We start from the raw sequence: 19,856 nt of genomic DNA, 5'->3' as shown, positions 1-19,856 counted from the left end.
CAACTTGTTCGTGTGTCTTTTCTCTGAAGAGATAAAAAGCAGGCGTGTACAATATCCAGTAGGTAGAAACAATACGAGATTAAAGGTTCCATTATGTAAAATAGCTCGATTTCCTAATTTTCGGTAACTATAATTCAGGTAAAAATGTAGCGGTAAGAACGTAAACCGAAGATATTTAAACGATGAATTCTACTATTTTTCTATTCATCTAATTTCATCGATGCTTGGCAGCGTAACCAAACGCGCTACATCGCAATTTGATATATAAGCGCGTAAATCGGTGAAAACTTAGGCTGTATTGGATTCCGCTCGTATATGCGATCAAAATCGAGACTGCTGGCGCCCAGATAAATTAGCTGACAATGAAGACGTTGTCTCGAAAATGAGACAGTACTTTATTCTGTTGGGCGAACATTTTGTTGCAGCGCATGCAGTCATTGAGGTTTCTATTATGTCATCTACAAAGTAAGCTGGAATGCATACTTCACATGTCATCTTTGCTGACTACAACACTTTAAAAGTTGACATGATGACTGGCAGCTTCACACAGCCAGCGAATTCAAGCACGGACCGTCTATACCTCGATCCTTCACTCATATAAGCAATAATTCATATGTGCACTCAGTCATTCTTAGTATCTCATATCCATCTACGTTTTGTCGATTATACATACGTTTCTATTGGTACATTATAAAATTGTCCACTACTCAAATCGAGTATGTGTATAAATAAATATATACGCATTTGTTCACCGTTCGCTTAAGTCTGGTTTTATTAAAGGTTTGTATATTATAGTTGACTGATAGGTTTCTCCGCGTCACATTCCTGTCCTTATCCAGATGCGACGATGTCGATGTCATCGTTGTAAAGAACTTGCTTCTATAGCGTTAATGCTTTACAACCGTACTTCCGTCCCGCATCCTTCAAAGTAACCGGTCACCTACTTTAACTCACGACGCCGTTCGCTCGTTGCTCTTGAAACGTCGCTACACCTTCTAAATTCGTCTGCTGCCTTCATTCATATTCATTCGTATTGTTTATCTAGTATCGTTTCACCTATTTCTACAAAACTGCTCGTGCAGAACTGACTGAAATTTCGGTCATCGTGTTTCCATGTTTATGCCTTTCGACATTCATACAAAAAAAAAAGTCTTTATTGTTCACTTCGTGCGATCTCCTATCGTTTCGACGATTTGCTTCTGATATTTGTTTTTTCGATGTACCAGATCGTTTGAGTACTTCCTACAGATCATTGTTGGCACTCGTCTAAACAACCGATACCTGGTTTATGCGTCATTTTTAGAAGTCTTGTGGGAATTTCGTATTCATATCCTGGCTGCTCGCAATATTAATGTAGTAGCAGTGTGTGACCCTCAGCCCAGAAGCTCAGCGGAGACACAAATCGCTTCACTCTGGATCGTATGCTTTATTTTCAAGCAACTGCTGGAAAGTTTTCGACTCCTCAGAGCCCGTTAGCCGCCATGCTTTATTGAGGATATCATGCCGTTATCACACTAGAACACGTGACACCTTCCTCAGAACGGGGCGAGCTCGGCAACATGGCGCGTTCGCGTTCGTTAGAAAACAAATCTAGTCCTGCCTCACCGGTTGATTCCTGGCGTGCCATATGTTCCAGTCGACGCCTGTTGAACTGGGTCCCAATAGACAGCGCAGTTGGCTCCCAAGGGAGACAAGCTCAAGAAGCAGAAACTTCACATGGGACCGTTCAGGAAGAGCTCTACGAACTACTGATTAGTCGACGGTTTCTATGACTGTGTATGCCATTCATCTCAAGCATAGCAGCGAGCCATCCGAAGAAAATAACATAGACTTACGAACTCAAAAAGTGAGCTAATGCTGTAGCAGACTGCTGAACAAAGGCGCATTAAATAAATTAGATAGTTTTCTATATAATTTATGCTGCTAAAGTCTATGTCTGTCTGTTTGTCGGACCTAGGACGATCTTCTGAAGTGGTCGGACTGGGCTGATTATTTATTAGTCGCTGGAATCTCAGGCTAACGCAAGATGGAACCAGTTGGACGAATACTTCTCTCTCTAGAAGGAAAAATTTGCTATTTAGATAGAGCGTAATGTTTATTTGACTGTTAGTAAATCGACCACAGCGTATTCGTTTTAATTTCGTTTTTCAGAACAGGGCTGCATTATCGTCTGCAAACAGCAAAGTGGCCCCCAGCGTCACGCATGCTTACATACGAGCAGCGTGAAAGTTGTTTTGGCTTAACAAGTATAAACAAGTCTCTCATAAATGTCAACTGAGTTACTAGTTAAAGTTAGCTAATGTGGAATTGCTTTTCATGAAAAAATCCAGAGAGTTTAGTTTAGTTAAAAATTCAAAGTTCTTTAGCCACACTCATTATAGCTTTTTAAATATTTGTTTAAAAAGGGCCGAAAAAACGATGAAAAACATGCCTAATCTTTAGTAACACCTTAGAAACAATGTGCCAGCAAACCATTTGAGTTCTTCTTCAATGTAATATGTAACGAAACTAAATTATGCCTGAACGTTCATTATATCTTCATTCAATTAATTATAAAAAAAAATATATATAAAACACCGTTCAGCTTCAGTGACGTCCCGGAAAGAGAATCGATATATAAAATGAAACAGCTATAATTCTTTGTTCTGACTGATAATTTTTCACTTAATCGTCAGAATTTAGTTAATTAATTTTTTAAAGTCATTTTTACCGCCGCTACCTTTTTTGCTCTTTAAAATGCTCTTTAGATTCAATAGTTGGGATTGCCCTTATCCCGGTTAGCAGTTTTTCTATCGTGTATAAACGCTTCCTTCCAGGCCCTTCTTTAGTTTTCTAAATAGAGAAAGAACCAGGTGTAAAGTGTTAATGCATCACACACGTCGAGTTTTTTAGCAACTACTGCTATACGCCTAGTGAAGCGTGAAGCGACGGATTGTCGTAGTGGAAGACTTAGGACCGTGGCTCAGTCCCAGTCTTCCGCGGTGAGATCTTTTTGATAATACTCGTTGGTGACCGTGGAGCCGGACAGCATGAGCTCACAGCGAGCGATTCCGAAGAAGATCGCGATGAGCATCACGTCTTCGTCCGCTGTTCTCGAAAGAAACCTCTTATTTGCTTGACCTTTACTCAGTATCAGGTTTCCATAGGGATTCTGTGTCATCTGTGTAGAGTGTCTGTGCGATTAATTTTATTTTTCATACAAAAAAACCTAATGCACATTCGTTGCTCCATTGGAGAAAAATGTCAGAACACTCAACATATACTCTCACTCAATCTTACCAGAAACATAGATCGCATGATAGCGCCAAAATTCGAGCAAATGTATTATTTCTAAGCTTCTAAAAAAAAACAATATATATATATATATATATATATATTGTAGAATATGTAACTACCTGCTATTATTAAAAAAATAAGAAACACTAAAGCCTTGGGGGAAAATCTGTAGATGAGTCGACTCTAAAGTGAGTTAACCTTGAAATTATTCATGAAATGGAAGCTTAAATTAAGGACGTTTTTTCTTGGTGGTAATCAATAGATCTTGACGAGCTGACCATAAATTCAGTCTATATACCTATATCTAAAAGTGATATTTCTGACTGTATGGTATGAGCACTCCATCGTTCGTATCGAACAACGGGGCGAAGGTGCGTTTTGAGTATTTTTTTGAACGAATTTCTAACAATTAGGATATTAGAAATAGCAGAAATACGAACGTCATCACCGTGTTTGTTAGAGGCAAGGGAGAGCAAATCGTAGTACCTGGACGGCCATGCAAATGGGGGGGGGGGGGGGGGATAGACGAACTAGCCGGCTACCCTGCAAGGCTGAGATGTGTGATGTTATATTTGGGGATAGAGGGTTCGAGAGGAGAAACTACTATATCTCAACTTTACAGGAGATGTTGAGGTGCCTCAACGAAGGTGGTTCCAGCACCCGAGGGCGAAGTTACAATTTCAATAAATAGAGCAGACGTCTTAGAGCTACAACAACGGCTCGGCAACATTGGGGATTACTGCATGATCTTGTTATACTAAATACTAGAGGAGTGTCTATCTATAATCATCGAGTGAATAAAGCATCGACAAGAACTAGCTGAGTTGGACAGACAGTTATAGGCATACGTTGAGGCACATAAGTGCGTAACGCGGCTGTACGTTAAGGCCTATATCAATAACCCCAGCATTCTCGGCTGCTATTATTACTCAAGGTACTGATCAGTTAAATGGCGTCTTTATATATAAATTATTACTTCGTCGCATTGTTATTTAATTATGCATCTACTAAGTTATGATAAAAAAAATATGCTATATATCAGACGTATTTTATATATGTCCGTTATCGATACCATCGATCGCAACGTCTGTTCAGTCGGCCGCAGACTGACTTGATTAACGGTCTTTTCTTAGAAATGTATAGTTTGTATTTTTAGAGTTTTTGGCTTGCAAACTTGGGTTGTGTCGTCGCTATTTGCCGCCGGCTTTTTCTAGTTTTAGCATCAATTACTAGGTGTAAGTTAAATATCGGTCCATTATCTTTCAAGTAATCTTCCTCGGGAAGCAATTTGCCGTCCATAAGGTCGAGCTGCATTGTTTTAGTTGGTTCGCAAAATGGCAAATTACTTTTAAACCATTCCATACCATATGATCCATATTTCACAGCTGAATGAACACATACCCGAGTGGTGGAATTAATTGAAATTCGAAAGACATTAAAAGACGGGATGAATGCAACAATACATAGAGCTAACGAATTAGGCACAACAGGAATCGATTATTGAATTAGGCTAATAAGTGTAGCATGACAGCAGGACTGCAAAGACATTCCGATAGGAGTACAGGACACGTGGAGCAGAACAATTACGGTAGGGTAAATGTCACTGATAGACTAACTGGATCAGGCAAAGTACATGACCGCAATAAGATAATTGCAACGGAATACTGGAATTTCAGAAGTTGACAATTGTATATTTGTATTTGGCTATGTGTAATGCAAATCACATCTCGTTAGTTGGTATTGTTCGTCCGACTACGAAGGTCTCTCTCAGATTGGCTGTTCTATGGTATATTTTCTGAATTTTTTATGCATGTTCCGTAGGAAAGTTATAGAGGCTAATATCATAGTAAAAATGTTTGTAAAAAATCGGCAGTCAAATACTTTCATCGAGGCTTATGTGTGAAAGGAGGTATTTTTGACTACAAGTCGGTAGACCTCGACGATCGAAAAGAATCCTATATACATTTCTTTATAAAGGTTCGGTACCAAAAATGGCAAAAACCCTGTTTGTCCATGTAGCAACTGAACAAAACTATGTTCCGAGGAAAACGTGTCCTTGCACGAATTTCAATATATACTAGTAGAATATCTTTTCTTAGAAATACCTTCTGAGAAAAATATTAGAGCATCGATATCGCTTCTTCTTTGGACGCTTTTGTCATTGGCATAATACCATTCCATGGTGCTTGTACCGCCAGGATGAAGTCCGAAACGCAACAAATTGCATAATGAATTAGTGGCAAACAGGAGAAGGAGACACCTGGCTGGTAAGCTCGCTGTACCTGTTTTGTTATACTCAGACGAGTAGTAAGGATTAAGCAGACATTCCCGGTCTCTTAGCGGCGAAATCCGCTACGTTTCCGCCCAGTCAATTTTGCATTAAATATCGCCGAATTTTCGAGCAGTACATTTTGGCTCTTTACACAGATGCTCAAGTCGTCAGTGTCCTGCTTGTTTGTTACTCGTTCCTGGTACGCCTGTGGCTTCTCTCTGCGTGTTTATTTTTGCAAGTTAAGTTTTCGATCTTCCGCTTTCTCTCTACACACTACGGTAAGTTCGCCCCGAGGCGCTGGCTGAAGCCGCAGCCAATAATGTTTAGGGAGAAGAACGTTTTTGTTACGACATCAAGAAGAATACGTATTCGTCTGGCTAACCGACCGACCGGCCGGCCGGCCGTCCAGGAGTTGTTTGCATACAGAGTTAACGCCCTTCTCCTCATCCTCAATTCGTGTAACACGACGTTCATCAGGAGAGGATCTCGGAGGCGAGGAGTCAATACCAGGAGTGAGCACACAAGGAGTCTAGTTATGTGATTGGTCAGGGACAACAACCTGTTGCCTACGGCAAAACATTTATAAAAAAAAAAAAAAAACATTGCCTTGCTGGAGCGCAGAAACGACAACTAATTGCAACGTTTCTGTCTGAATCTCGATAGATGCCAAAAAATGCCACCTTTCTGTGGTTTAGGTTCAATAGCAGATTCGTACAACGCAGCTTCATTATAATTATCGTTTTGGTGTAATAGATATGTTGGCGCGGCATAAGATGGATTCCGATTATTTTACAATCATTTACATCTGAAGCTTAAAAAAGGCCTATGCCTAGTTTCATACGATACCGATAAATCTAGTTTGTAATTCGCATATAAGTATCTTGCGGATGGCATGTCGCAGTTCTCGTCATAAAGAAAAGTAGTCGCGGACGTCTGGACCCGTCTGGGCTAGCCTACAAACTGTTCGTATAAAGTAAGTTTAGAATATAATAGTGCTGCCTAGAAACGCAGCCAACCTCACTCGCTTGGTTCTTGTCCTCAAGAAATTGATTGAGCATTGTCACATAAAACCATACAACTCGTTATGAGACCCAATACAAGTCATACGAAGAGAACAAAACGGTCAATTGAAGATTAATAGTATTTAGGCTGCGCCAAAATTTTTCATACGAAGACTCCCAATGGCTTGACGGAAGCGTGCACTATATAATAATGTGTACTTTTTATATATAGATATAGTACACCTGGCACCTGAAACCATTATGTTTGTCTGACTAATTACGTAATATTAATTAGATTTAATATAACTGAATAATTTTGATAAAGTTTTCTTTTTTCAGAAATGTGAACCAACGACAGAGCCATGCAAACGATCTACGGCACTATAAAAAAACACACACAGAGCCCTAAATCCTTTACAGAAAATTTTACTCCACTGATTAGAAGAATGAATCTACGGTTTTATGAACAGATGAACGTTCTCAGTATTACAGAGGCACTAAATCACCTTGTGTACCAACGATATTATTGTATGTAAACACAGTATTTCAGAAACCATACGCCCAATTTTCCCTAATTAAAGTAACAAAGACCTTTCGGACATGCTGGGTCGTTCCTGGGTCACCAGATTTCGGATGTCTTCAGCGATTTTTTTATGTATAAAAGCGGCTAATTACGAGCCAAGTTATCTGAAATACAAGCGAAATATGTACGCTAATTCACAGCGCTATATTGAACATTTACAACTGTTTAGTTATGGCTCTTTCGAATGTCACATATTAGTAACGAAAGCACGTATTTACGTTACATATTACGCGGCTCCTGTTGATAAAGAAGAGCAACACGACTGCTTTTGAAAACGTTACTGTCACTAAGTAGTAACACGTTGTTACCCCAATTTTTATTGAACCGTGTTATTAGTCTTCGAGAATTTTAAATAGTTGACGCAGACAATCGAGGTAATATGAAGAGCTCTTTTACACAAAAAAAAATAACACGGTTTTAATGAAACTTTGATGAATGGCCAAAATAGGTAAACAAGGGATTTGATCCATCTCTATGGTTAACAAGATAGACAAGATGTTTAAATATGCAATAACATACTTTACATCATTATACAACATTACGACTAAGTGAGTAGTTGTAGTTACTCAACAAAGAGCACTGTATTTGTAAAGCACCCGCTTGCTTATATTTAGGAACACCCGTGAGCCTTATGAACTTGTTTAAGTACATCTCGCACATGTTCCGTGCAAGCTGGATGCTGACCAATACCATTATGTTTTTTACAATCGAAGCTAAGGTAACTTCAGACCCGGCTATGATTCTCCCGCCGCCTTGTTTCAGTAAATCTAGTACCGTATTAAGGTTCATTTTTATGTGGTGCATTGCACCCTCTTTTGACCAAATCAACGTCAACTTATATCTATGTGTATATATCGTAGGTGCACCAAAGATCGCAACCGCAGCTGTGTAATAAAGTTCTCACCTTCTTCAAAAAACAGCTTGCTTCTTGCAAAGCGTGTCTGTCGCTGTTTTAAGTCATTTTGTTTGTGACCTGTTCAACAAGTTTTTGAAGTATTAACTTGAGAAGCACGTAACTGATGCCTTCTCGAGTCTAATTTGCAATGCGGCAGGTCATAATCTCTGGGCAGTGTTGCCTTATTCAGTTACCGTATCAAACTCAATTCTGATAACTTACGACAATCTGGTTCAAATACAGCAACGATGATCGATCCTGCAGCAGCGGAAATTAAGGCGAAAAGTGTTAGCTTTGTACATTTTCTCTATTGAATGTGAACTACCTTTCTTATGATCCTATGAAGCAGTCAACCTGTAAGCTACACGACGGCCCTGATCGGAGGGTCTTCGTTAATCTTGATCCTATCTAGTTGTTGTCCAACGAGATTTACTGAGCTGAAAACCGACAAATCGAAGTTATATTGTCAATATAATCTTATTCAAGAAAGATTCAGTTACAACAAGCCATAGTCCCTTTAGGCAGATGATATCGCTAAAGACCTAGAGGAGAAGGCAACGTCTGAAAAAACGAGAACCGCCAAATATATAAGCTGTATTGTTAAGTCTATAGAATCTAATAATACAGTTCACAGTTAACTCGGAAAATAACTTTTATTCGGGAGAAAAAACATTTTTCGTAATAAGACGGACCTTTCCAAATAGTAACAGTCTTTGAACTTTGAAGACAGATTAAATTATACAAATAATCAATTTCCTAGCTGAACTTCTTTAGTAGTAACCAATACACAAAGCCTTACCGTGTATGCAACAAAATGGCGCTCGACTGCTCCCTCTTATAGCTGTTACCGTCTATTTTGTACGTATACATTAGGTCTGACAGTAATTACATATCTTGAAAACCATACACTTTGTTTGCCGACAAATTATTTTTCATTTTCTTTCCTACGCAGCATCCATTTTGAGGCATACATGAACAGATTACGTGCATATGGCACAAAATAGGTCTTTTCATTTTACGTGATAAGTCTTAAAGAGGTCACGAATCTTTTTCACTGCTTCAGTTAGTTTTTTGAGTACTTTAGCTTTTGAATTCAAACGTTATCCTATGACTGACCGTTCCATTTCTGACTGACCCATTGACTAACTCTACGACGATGTCCTCGTGCAATGCTGTGCACGCGGTACGATGCTCTCGGCAGCGCGAGAGTGTTGCGATAGTACGGACCCGTAGAAAAACAAGCGTCACTCCAAGAAAGTAAAATTGCCAAAGTGAGGGAGGTAGGAAGAGAGGATGTAGGCGAGGGAAGCGCGTTCCTTGAATCCTTTTCCATCCAGGTGAAGATGGCTTTGATTTAGCTATGCCCAGACCTTGGACGCATAACAGACATGAAAGAGAAATATAATAACTGTTGCATCATAATGAGATAAAATAGGACCCGCCTTCGTCAAGCAACATATATCCTGCAGTATGTGCTCCAGCAAGCTGGTCCTGTGACGGTCGTATATATACTTTTACAAGCAGGCCAATAAAACGGTCATGTTAACTTGACTGTAAAGCATGTGGCGAGTCATGTAAAAATATTACGCATTTCAATCAGATCGTCATGGCTTACTCGTGAGGAATGTCCTTAACTTCCGCAAAATTTCTGCCAGCCATCTACAAATTTTCAAACATAACACTTCGAGCGATTTTAGTTCTATCTGCCTGCCTGCCTCATGCAGGGAATCAGCTGTTACCACACAATCGACTATCGCTTGTCGTGTGCGTCTTTAGGAAAATCTTTACGCCCCGAATGAAGCTTTGACGCGGTGTTCTGCAACGTGTCAAAATAAATTTTCGGCTCTCCGTCCTTCACAAACTAACTTTTAGAAACAAGTTTCATGGGTTTAGCTATGTGCTACCTGCTAAAGGCATTGCGCATCGTTTGCCGCAGCATGAACTAACACGAAGTCGTTTAAGTAATCAGGATCGCTAATTTCGGGGTATATTTGGGCATGCCATATAGAAATACACCAATAAGCTACTTAGCATGGACAATATTACCACTTATGGCAAAATGCAATGAACCCTCTTATTTCTAACTGTTTCCTTATGCACTGTATGGAGAATTCCTTCCTACGTGATCATTTTTGCAAGTTAATACAGGGCATGTGGTAACCCAAAGGCGAAAAACACAGGTATTTTCGCATAAATTTCAAAAGCCATAAGGCGACTTGTTTCAGAATGGTTCCGATTAGGTCCATGTCTATAGAATGCATAATCATTAAATGTAGATGGCATCGTATCGCTTCGTTAATTAAATGTCCAGCAATCGATTCCTATAGAAATATCTAGAAACCCATTTTTCAACTTACTGGTCATTTCGTATCATTCAAAACGTAAAGTACTTTTCCTTGCTTCGGCCAATAAATAGCTCACAGTAATAGTGCATGAGTGCAAACAAAGAGATATTTTCTACCTAGTATGTAATACATAGAATATGCACATGTATATTGATGGTTCTTGGCCAGATCGGTACATCAAATACCCAAATTTCAAACTTTTAAATGCGAATTCGTTGAGATCGCGTTATCGTGCATCACGGATGCCATGCGTTCCTAAATCCCGAGTAATACGTCAATGGCCAGCCAGTAGTCAAAGCAGACAAGATCAACCTTAGTACATTTTCCTGCTGCATATCAGCACCCAATACCGTAAGACGATGTCTCTTCAAACAATCGACCAGCACTATGGCCGCCGGAAAAAAACTGTCTCCGGTAAAAAAAATCTAGTTTTCCGAATAAGGCACCCTTAATCTAAAAAAAAAGTGATCTAGGATTTCATTTTTCATAAAGTGGTTGAAATGTTTTCAAACTCATTGCATAGAATACGACTAAGGTTTGAGATCGCGTTGGAGCGCCTTGAGACCTTTCTGGAAATCTCACGGCAGCCTTTCTCGAGCCGCTCGTTCACGAAAAGCGCAATATTTTACCCCGAGGACAGCACTGACTTGAGCCAAAAACAGCGCTCACGGCTGCGACACTCATTCGTAAAGAAAAAATAAAACCGAAATTCATTGCCTTGCCAGGACTAACGCAAATTTCATCTGCCATAAGCAAGCCCTGCTGACTGGCGTTGACTGATCTGAAGAAGGTGTACATGATTTTTCCAGAAGCTATGCCATCCGTCTACCAGCTTTTGAAATAGAAAAATCTCGTTCTTCTGCGACAGCAACAGTTACTAACCACTGATCACCTACCAGAATACGCTGCAGTTTGACGCCATTGATATTTCTGGACGAAAGTGTAATTATGATCGACGGCTGAAGATAACATAATTTCAATCCTTTCGAGTCGTTTATAACGGTCAAACTTTAAAAAGAATATATCGAACATCGAAATAACTTGGACGCGAAAGTTCACATATGGGATTATCTGCCAAATGAAACAACTTTCAGGTTCCCCGGTTTTGAATATCAGTACACTCAAACAAATTTGGTTTAGAAACTGGCTACCCCCTTATGTAACAACGTTAGCTAAAGTAGCAGGTTGCGGAGTTTCTTGTATGTTAGTTAGGACCACACCGAATTTCAGGGCCCAACCCCCAGTTTATCCGGCGGTGGCAGTTTAATACCTACTTAGATTGCTGAAACGGCTTCTCGTTGTTTTTGCGGCCGCAAAAAGGTTTCAAACGACTCTTTGGGGTCTTAGTGAAATCTTCCCGTGGCAAGGAGTCGTACGGTTTATTTCTAAGGTCCTAGCTTTCAGTAGCCCCCACCCAGCGGTTGAACAGCTCCCAGGGGGGCTTCGCAGATTCGTCTGCACTCTTCGCACCATCGCACTGAACCATCAGCCACTTTGCCGTGCGATGCTCAAATTAATGCCAGCTCCAACATCTCTGCCCGGTAGCCCAGACGATCTACTAGTCGGCTAAACATGGTGTCACCTTGGTAGCTGCCAACATATTATGCGGATTAGTCAGACCTTGTATTAATAGTTGGGAACCACCCCTATATAGGCAACCGTACTACGCTTATATTGATGCTCACATACATTAGCATCTGTATTCAGTAAAGCTGCTATCTATGCCGGCTCCAACGACAGCTCGGCACCATCTTTCTCGCATTAGGTATCATTTCTACTACACGCCATATTGAAAATGACACGGTGCAGTTCTTATGCAAGACAGTATTTTAATGCTACTAGGGTTTAATACGATCCAAAATTTAGGCACAGAATTTTCATATAAACGATAAACTTTAGTCATGGACTCCTTCTAGCGTATACTTCAAGCTCTTCTGATCGCCCCAGTTTAAAGTGCCTTAGCACCATTTAGGATACCTTCGCCTTGGTAAGATCACCTTTTTTAGGTAGATAAGCAACCCTTCGTCGTCAGTGCCATTCTGATTGTGACTTCACAGCACTCAACGACGAATTTTTTTATCCATTCTATTAGAATTGCTCGATATGTAAGTGGACCTACTTGCGCGTTATATACCGGACGTTATATACGTTACATGACACATACATTACATGCCGGAAGCTATGGCTCCAAGCGTAGAGTAATTATGGCGCGTTTTCAGGCGAATTCAAAGCATTCTGGCAAGTTCAAAGAGTTATTCACACCTTTGCTAGCTTCTGTACGGATTTATAATTGTATTTTCCACTTTGAAGCGCCGAGTGCGCTGTCTGGCGTTGAACTACATCATATCGACGTCGAAGCAGACGATGTTCGAAAACGAAAGTTTTTGAACAGGCAGACACGAAGTATTTGATTTACATAGTGGCGCTGTGCTAACCCGCCGCCGATTCGGCTGGAGCAGACGTGCCCGCTCGTAGGCAATATGCCTATGAACCTGTCTCTTGGGCGGATTGTTCATGTTGTCTGTGAATACACTCATATCCTCCCCCTCCCACTGTCCTCCCGTTGAAATGTCGGACGAATCCCAAATTTTCATGATCTGTAATCACATTCGAAAGAGGGTAGTGCCACACTCGATGAATCGTCATCTAATTGCCCAGGGTATGGGATTTAGATTCTCGAGGCCGCAGCGGAAGCTGCTGCGTTCGCTGCGCACCCGTGTGCCCAGAATCTCCGCACAACCTCGGCGGTTGGCACCCTACTGGAAAGAAGACAATCCAGCGACGGGATTTGTCTTGCCTGCCGTGGCTCGGCTTTCGTGCGGCGGCGATAGCGGCAACTTTAAATTCAACTTAGTTTGCCACCGTGCTATTCTTTCTGTACACGTGGACTTAGTGCACGACACCAACCCCCTAGTGGTTCGTGGAGCTTTGCTGTCCTAGCGCTCCAACCTACAAGCAACCCAAAATTACCTACTACATTGTCAAACAATGTAGAACAAGCAAATACTTCTCTCATAGGTGATGACGGCGGCGATGCATTTAGTCTCGCGCCAGATGTCGAGATCACCGAACTCGGTTTAACGAACCGCAGCAAGAACGTGAAGATTGGTACGAAAAATCGTAATCCGCACCGGAAAACATTTCGTCTGTAGCGGTCTTTTAGCGCCTCATCGTAACTGCTTGTTGCAATCGGAACCAATTTTCTGTCGTGCATTTTTTCAGTGCTTGCTGCTTTAGAGGCCCTTGCATGAACGGGAAACTATAAGAAATCAAATACCGTATATGTATGGAGATATGTATGCGCTCTGACAAATACTGCCCAGGCCAATAAAATTTCACTTGTGTTCTCTTAAAAAAACGGCCTAAAGATGGTTTCGTCGCTTTCGTTCTCGAGTCGTCGATGAGAAAGATGCTTTTTATAGTGGTCGACTAAGTACCGTTAAATAAGTACTCAGATATCGCTAAGGAAGTTAATATCCATCATTTTTAAAGCATTTGATGCAAAAATAGCTCAATTTTTGAGCGCTGCGCAAATCGATACCAAATAATCAATTCGATCGTATCTTGATTCGCAAAACTTTTTTGAGGTGCAATAGAATAAAGCCATGGATTCAATCGCATGTGAAGTGTACCACCTAATGAAAATGTAGCTCCGATAATTTTTGGCAAAGTCCAGGCTGACGCTGAAGTTCATTGCGTGTTTGCTGGAACTGGAAAGGATTCATGTATTCGGGGCTGCCGCTCTCTGGCGAAACGATTATTTCGGGCATCCGCTGTCAACAATTAACAAACCATTGAAATCCACTAAAATTAGTGAACAAGGAAATTGTGTGTGCGATTGCAATACCAACATACATATTTATCCACCCGGCAAAAATCGAGAGCCATATCGCCTCTCATATTCGCATGTGTTCTTGTATTTGCAGAAATCCCTCACTGGTGTTAATTTAGTTTACTAAGAAGGATCTAAAAGCGCTTGTTACAATTTTTCGCTTATAAACAACAGAAGTTCCACAGTGATGGGATTATGGTGTTAGAACAAGGCCGTCGATCAAAATAGAGCATATTTAGCTTATTATTTTATTTATATTTTACTTACATATATCGTTATCATATTATATATATATATATATATATATATATATATATATATATATATACGTATTCTGCCGGTACTAATGTGTCGTCGCTACAATAGGCCGTAAGGTTATTCTAATCGACGATGGACAAAGTGGATGGCTGCAAGGGTAATATCTGTGCTAGTGTTTTTTTTTGTAAAAGAAGCCGTTACCCAAACTACCCTTTCCGGCTAATTCGACGGCTGTGCACCAGTGAATGCGATCTTCGAACAGTGGGAAGGAAGTCCTTTTTTTGCACACTATAGCAGATTTCGTACAGTAAAAACGGTTGTTCAGCATTTAGTTGCGACGAAGGCTCGACGCCTTGGGGCTAATCAATATGACCCCATTTCGGAAAATTCGACGAATGTAACCGGGAATCACCGAGTGCTTGAAGGACATTGTCAGCGCGAGATTATCTAGGTCATATGTTAAGACACATACGTGAATAGCGCGGCTTCGTCTTAGGATTACCGTACCAGTAATCCTAAATGTTTCCATCGCTATGTATATTGTGATAACATAATAATGAATGCACCTGACGACCGAAGGCATTATGCTTATGGTCAGCAGGAACCGGAAACAGCCATTATAGCTACAAAATGTATGTTTCAATTTCATATTTCTCGGCAAGATGTTTTTATTTCGCGCCCGTTCCCAGTCATCTTGTGGGCTAGCAGCGGCGCGACGCGCCATTCCCGTAACCCGCGCAAGGGATAGGTGCGAGTCGATTCAACATTCCATTCTGTCCTGAACATGGGCAGAAGCTTCCGCAACATGTGGGGGCGTTGGTGTGGGACAGACATTTACCGTGCTGAAGCATCCGGCGCAGAGAAATCGTTCTCTCGGAGTTCGACTTTATTGGCAAAGCGGCGCCTGGGTATCTGTTTCTATTTTCGATGTCGAACGATTCCGCTCTTACGCTAACCGCGACTCCGGCGACTTATCTGACAGCCAGCACGACTTGAACTTGTGGTGTAATTCGAATGGCATCGCGCCTAAGACTTTGCAGACAATAACTTTTACTGCGAAAGCAACCTCTGGGGCAAGGCCTAGCAATTCCGGTGCGGTTTAATGGAATCATAACCAATCCGTTCACTTGCTACGGTGCTCGTGGCACGACACGAAAGGTAGAGGGTATACACCGGCGCCAGAAGCACCTAACACTATCCACTACGATCACTTCCATCGGTCCGTACCGGCTCTAAAATATGAAGAGAACCTCTGTTACGATCCGGACTGTCACGGTGAATAAAGCAAGTGCAATAGTTTACTCACTAGCACGGACCGGCGCTCTCCTAGGCAAGCGCAGCGGCTCCGTAACTTTAAGTTTATCTTTGGGAAAGCGCGCGTCAGCGGTTCTACAGGCATCTAAGCCAGACAGCGCTTGTAGCTCACTTCTTTCTCGTGATAAATATCACATTTTTAGACGTGCTTCCAAATATTAGACGCCCCTTTCCGGGAAGTAATGAGACGTCAACCGGTGGGCTGCTTTTATTCGCCCCGGATGGTCTTAATGGGAGAAAGCGCGCATCGCCGAGTGGACCGATCGGGAGAGGATCGGGTGAAATCCTCGCAGCCCAGAATATAGCGTAGCTTCCTACAACCGGTTTTTATCCCTCAATAGCAAGCTAACCCGACCATTCCTCTGGAGCATAATTACTACGAGGGCCCAACGTGGGCTTGCCAGTTGATGTGCTACAAGTAATCCGAAGTTAGCACCGTTAGCCATCGGCTCTGTCGAGAGTATTGCCACGTCTAACCATGACCACGCGTCCGCATTACGGTTAACCGTACCGATATGGTGCCGCATTAAGAGTCTACTGAGTCAGCCTCGTGCTCAGGTCCCTTTTTCTTTTCCAAGTACTTCAACACGCTATTGTCAGTAGCCACTATCAACCGTTGTCCGTACAAGTATTTTCGCCCAGACAACAGCCAAATACTCCCTCTCCGATGAATACTGCTTCTTCAACCGAGAGGAGCTCCCACGCGCTACGCGAACCAGCAGTAGTTGGGACTCCGACCTGAAAAAGCTCCATAACCGACGAACATTGGTAGGTGACCCTATCGCCACAACCATTAGATCAGGAAATACTTCCAGCGAGCAAACTATGAACGAGCACCTAGGTGCATCGTCAATGCCACATGTAAACCGGTGGCATTGACGATCACACTGCGAGGAACTTCGGATACTCCTCGAACTTCCGAGAGAAAACGATAACGTTATCTCTGCAGACCAGGGCCATACCTTCTTGGCCATTAGCCGATTCGTCAGCCACTAAAACGTCGCCGGAACATCCAAAAAGCACTTGATTAAGTTGAATCGCCTGGTGTACAAAATGCGGTGCTCTACTTGTCACCGGGTGCGATGGGGATCTGGTACAACCATTAAGAAACACTTGGGTTCTTCCAGCACGTTGAAAGCATTGTCGAAAGGACGCCTTTCTGATCGCATTGAGCCTACTGTAATCCCACCACAATTGGATCGCACCAAAACAACAGGAGAAATTCACAAATTGGTCGAAGGTTCGATGATGTCACCTTTCATCGGCTGTACCCGTTAAGGTAACACAGCTTGCCGTAAAAGGGAAGGTGGTTACCAGGGGGTATGACATGACTGATGAGGTGCCTGGCCTCTCGAACAAATGCCCGAACTACTCACGTAGTAGCATACTTACAGTTGCCTCAGGCTATTACCGATGAATCTGACGTATCTGAGACCTCCGACTTAACAAGCAAGAGACTCCGAGGTTCGTAACTAAACAGTAGTCAGCATGCTACACGGGGTCGCCAAAGTTCTCGTAAGAGATGCATACAAGGCTCCATCTACCAGAGCCTGAGACCTTGATAACCCGACAGTCTTGATTATCTGGCCTTCAACCAATACGGGATAAGAATGATCCAACACAGATTATACACCACCTGGTTTTTCCAGCTAGAGCAATACTGTTTTTTTATGAACCACTGCTTCAGACGGATACCTCTACCTGGTCCCCTCCGACGTTGAAGTTTACTTCTCCGGCGACAGCTAGCGTTGCTGTTAATCATCGAAATGCAACCAAAATCAAGGGCGATGCGTCGGTGTATTCGGAAAAGCGCGGCCGAGATATCTTCGCACCGGTCTATTCGTCTCCAATTCGAAACCGAAGTAAACATGGCGGCTGCGATGAATCGCAAAGCAGTGAGGACCCTTTGAGGAGATCTAATGTCCGACACTCGTGCGCGCGGGCAGTTTACCTGTAATTGGCCCCGTTACCGATGCCCGTAGCAGCCGCCGCGACTGCTCAGAGTTCCAGATGCAAGCAAAGATGGTCATCTTTTGCTAGACTCAAGCCGAACGACTTCGCTCCGCCGCCATTCTCTATCCGTAGCTAGGCGTGCCATTTTGTCCGATCATTCCTTGAGGCGACTCCCGTCAAAAACCAAAAAGGTCTCTGAATCAAGAACTAGCTCTAGAAAATTGCCCCAAATCTACGAGAACTGATCGAAGTTTGCCGTTTTTCGAAGGCTCCCCGATCATTTAAAGCATTTTCATATCGTTCCAAGGAAATCTCTCCCTGCTGACACTACCCTATTTAAGACTTATGCACGCGCGTAAGCACCTTTCAGAATTTTGCAATCAATTGTCTTTACTTAAATGAGGACAAACACCAATTACGCTTGTTTAACTCCTAGGCATTCAACTTCGGCTACCTTCACTCCGAAGCATCACTTCCAAACCTTATGGTGGACGCCGGGGCTGACATAAAAGCGTTTAGTACCTGCTGTACAGTTTTTCGAATCTCTGGATGCCTATTTGTTTTTCCAGTGTGGAAGATCATAATTTCGGCTACAGTTGGGGGTGGTCCGTAGCGGTGCGGTGTATCCCTTGTCTCAGCGCAGGAGCCCGCCGAAAAGTACGGACCTACAAACACCTGCCTTTCATCAAGTCTAACGATGGCCTCGTTTAGACACTGCATTCTTCGGAGTTTAGAGGTCTCCGGATATCAGCCACCTCAAAACCTCTTAACTTTATGGTACCATCAGATGTTTTCAAGTCAATATGAGTGCTTTGCCACGCGAATACATCGGGTCTGGCTTTTTTTAGCGCTGGCATCCTTGACTGGCATGAAACTCTATTACCGTGGAAGCTGAATCTATTATTAGAGCCTCAGTTATATCTTCGTGCGTTCTATAGTCGCGTGCCTTGACGTCCTTCATGGCAACTCAACACCTTCCAGCAGAATCCACTTCTCTTCAATAAACTGGACAAGTTCTCGTCACCTCTTCAGACCCATGCATATACGCCGTGGAAACCGCTCAGACATACGAGGTTTGAACTTATCCTACGCCGTTTTGTTGCTCACAGCAGATCTGAATTAGTACTGAACTGAACCTGGTAAAATTTCACGAGTAGTCCCGAACAGAAACGTATGTGACTGTCCGCAGACAGCTGCTGTTGTCTCCAAAACCCTGATCCATTGCCTAGACCTTAAGCAGTCAAAAAAAGATAACTTCGGCGGCAACACGACTGCCCCCCACTTTGTCCGACGCTCCACCGCTTCATTTTGGCCGACCGCTTTGTCCGTGCCCAAATCTCTTCACCGAACGAGTACTTGTAAAAATACAACTTGTCCCCATAGAAAAATAGTGACAAAAATACCTAGGATTCAATATATTATTGGTACGCAAGGTAGCAAGATACGTGTTTCAAAAGACTATGCCTCATTCTAGATTATATATGATATTTTGATGAATTGTGAAGATCATCGGTTCGCGTAGTAACTCGAAGTTTACAGCGTGAAGTGCAATAGCGTCCAACGGCACCCATTGTTTAGAAGAAAAGGGTCGCAATCGCCTTTCGGGTAGGATAGGCTAGTCCCGTTTGTTTGCGAAGGAGTCGGTAGTCTCTTGGACCTTCTGGATGTCTGTGGGCCGAAAAGTAAACCAAGATGTTTCCTTTGATTTTTACTGAAACCCCTGCCACTTCCTGAAGAAACGTGGCAACCGAACCAATAGGTAATAACATACAGGTACTAGAGCCTTGGCATAGCTGAACTACGGCCGGAATGAGACAAAGCTACCTCACTCTATATTCTTAACAAGAATGGACGAGGTCCAACCGACTACGTTTCGATCTCTCAACGACGAACTTTTTAGTCAATAGCAACGGTACTACTACTTACTCTAAGTATCTTTATTTTAAGAAGATAAATATATTTGACTAACTCATTTAGTCAATTGTATGACACTTCTATCCAGCTTTTGTTGGAAATCTGACAATGTTGTGTGGTACATTGAATATACGATGTAGTACAATGTAGTGTAGTTACCACCACAGAACACGATTTTGTAGTTGAAAAAAAGGTTTATTTAACGAAAAGATA

General features: G+C 42.2%; 1 protein-coding gene across 14 annotated transcripts in view; it reads right to left on the bottom strand.

The window, feature by feature from the left end:
• The window catches only part of LOC111254615 (uncharacterized), a 39,009-nt gene extending 26,217 nt beyond the window's left edge, over positions 1–12,792 (bottom strand). Inside the window, exons 1-5 of one of the 14 annotated variants that reach the window (XR_015317258.1) lie at positions 12,537–12,774; positions 9,163–9,397; positions 8,353–8,464; positions 7,141–7,236; positions 764–2,056 (exon numbers count right to left, since the gene is read on the bottom strand). The gene's annotated coding sequence lies outside the window, so the exon portion shown is untranslated. Of the gene's footprint in view, positions 1–763; positions 2,057–6,959; positions 7,237–8,352; positions 8,465–8,826; positions 9,398–11,646; positions 11,963–12,536 lie in introns of those variants that run through there. The other 13 variants (XR_015317256.1, XM_086975043.1, XR_002675102.2 and 10 more) reach the window with 13 other exon arrangements.
• Between the last annotated feature and the right edge of the window lie 7,064 nt (positions 12,793–19,856).

This window comes from Varroa destructor, unplaced genomic scaffold (assembly GCF_002443255.2).
Source record: "Varroa destructor unplaced genomic scaffold, Vdes_3.0 BEIS01000001.1, whole genome shotgun sequence".
Lineage (NCBI taxonomy): Eukaryota > Metazoa > Arthropoda > Arachnida > Mesostigmata > Varroidae > Varroa > Varroa destructor.
Note: the sequence above shows the minus strand (reverse complement) of the source record. Positions and strands in the feature narration are given on the sequence as shown.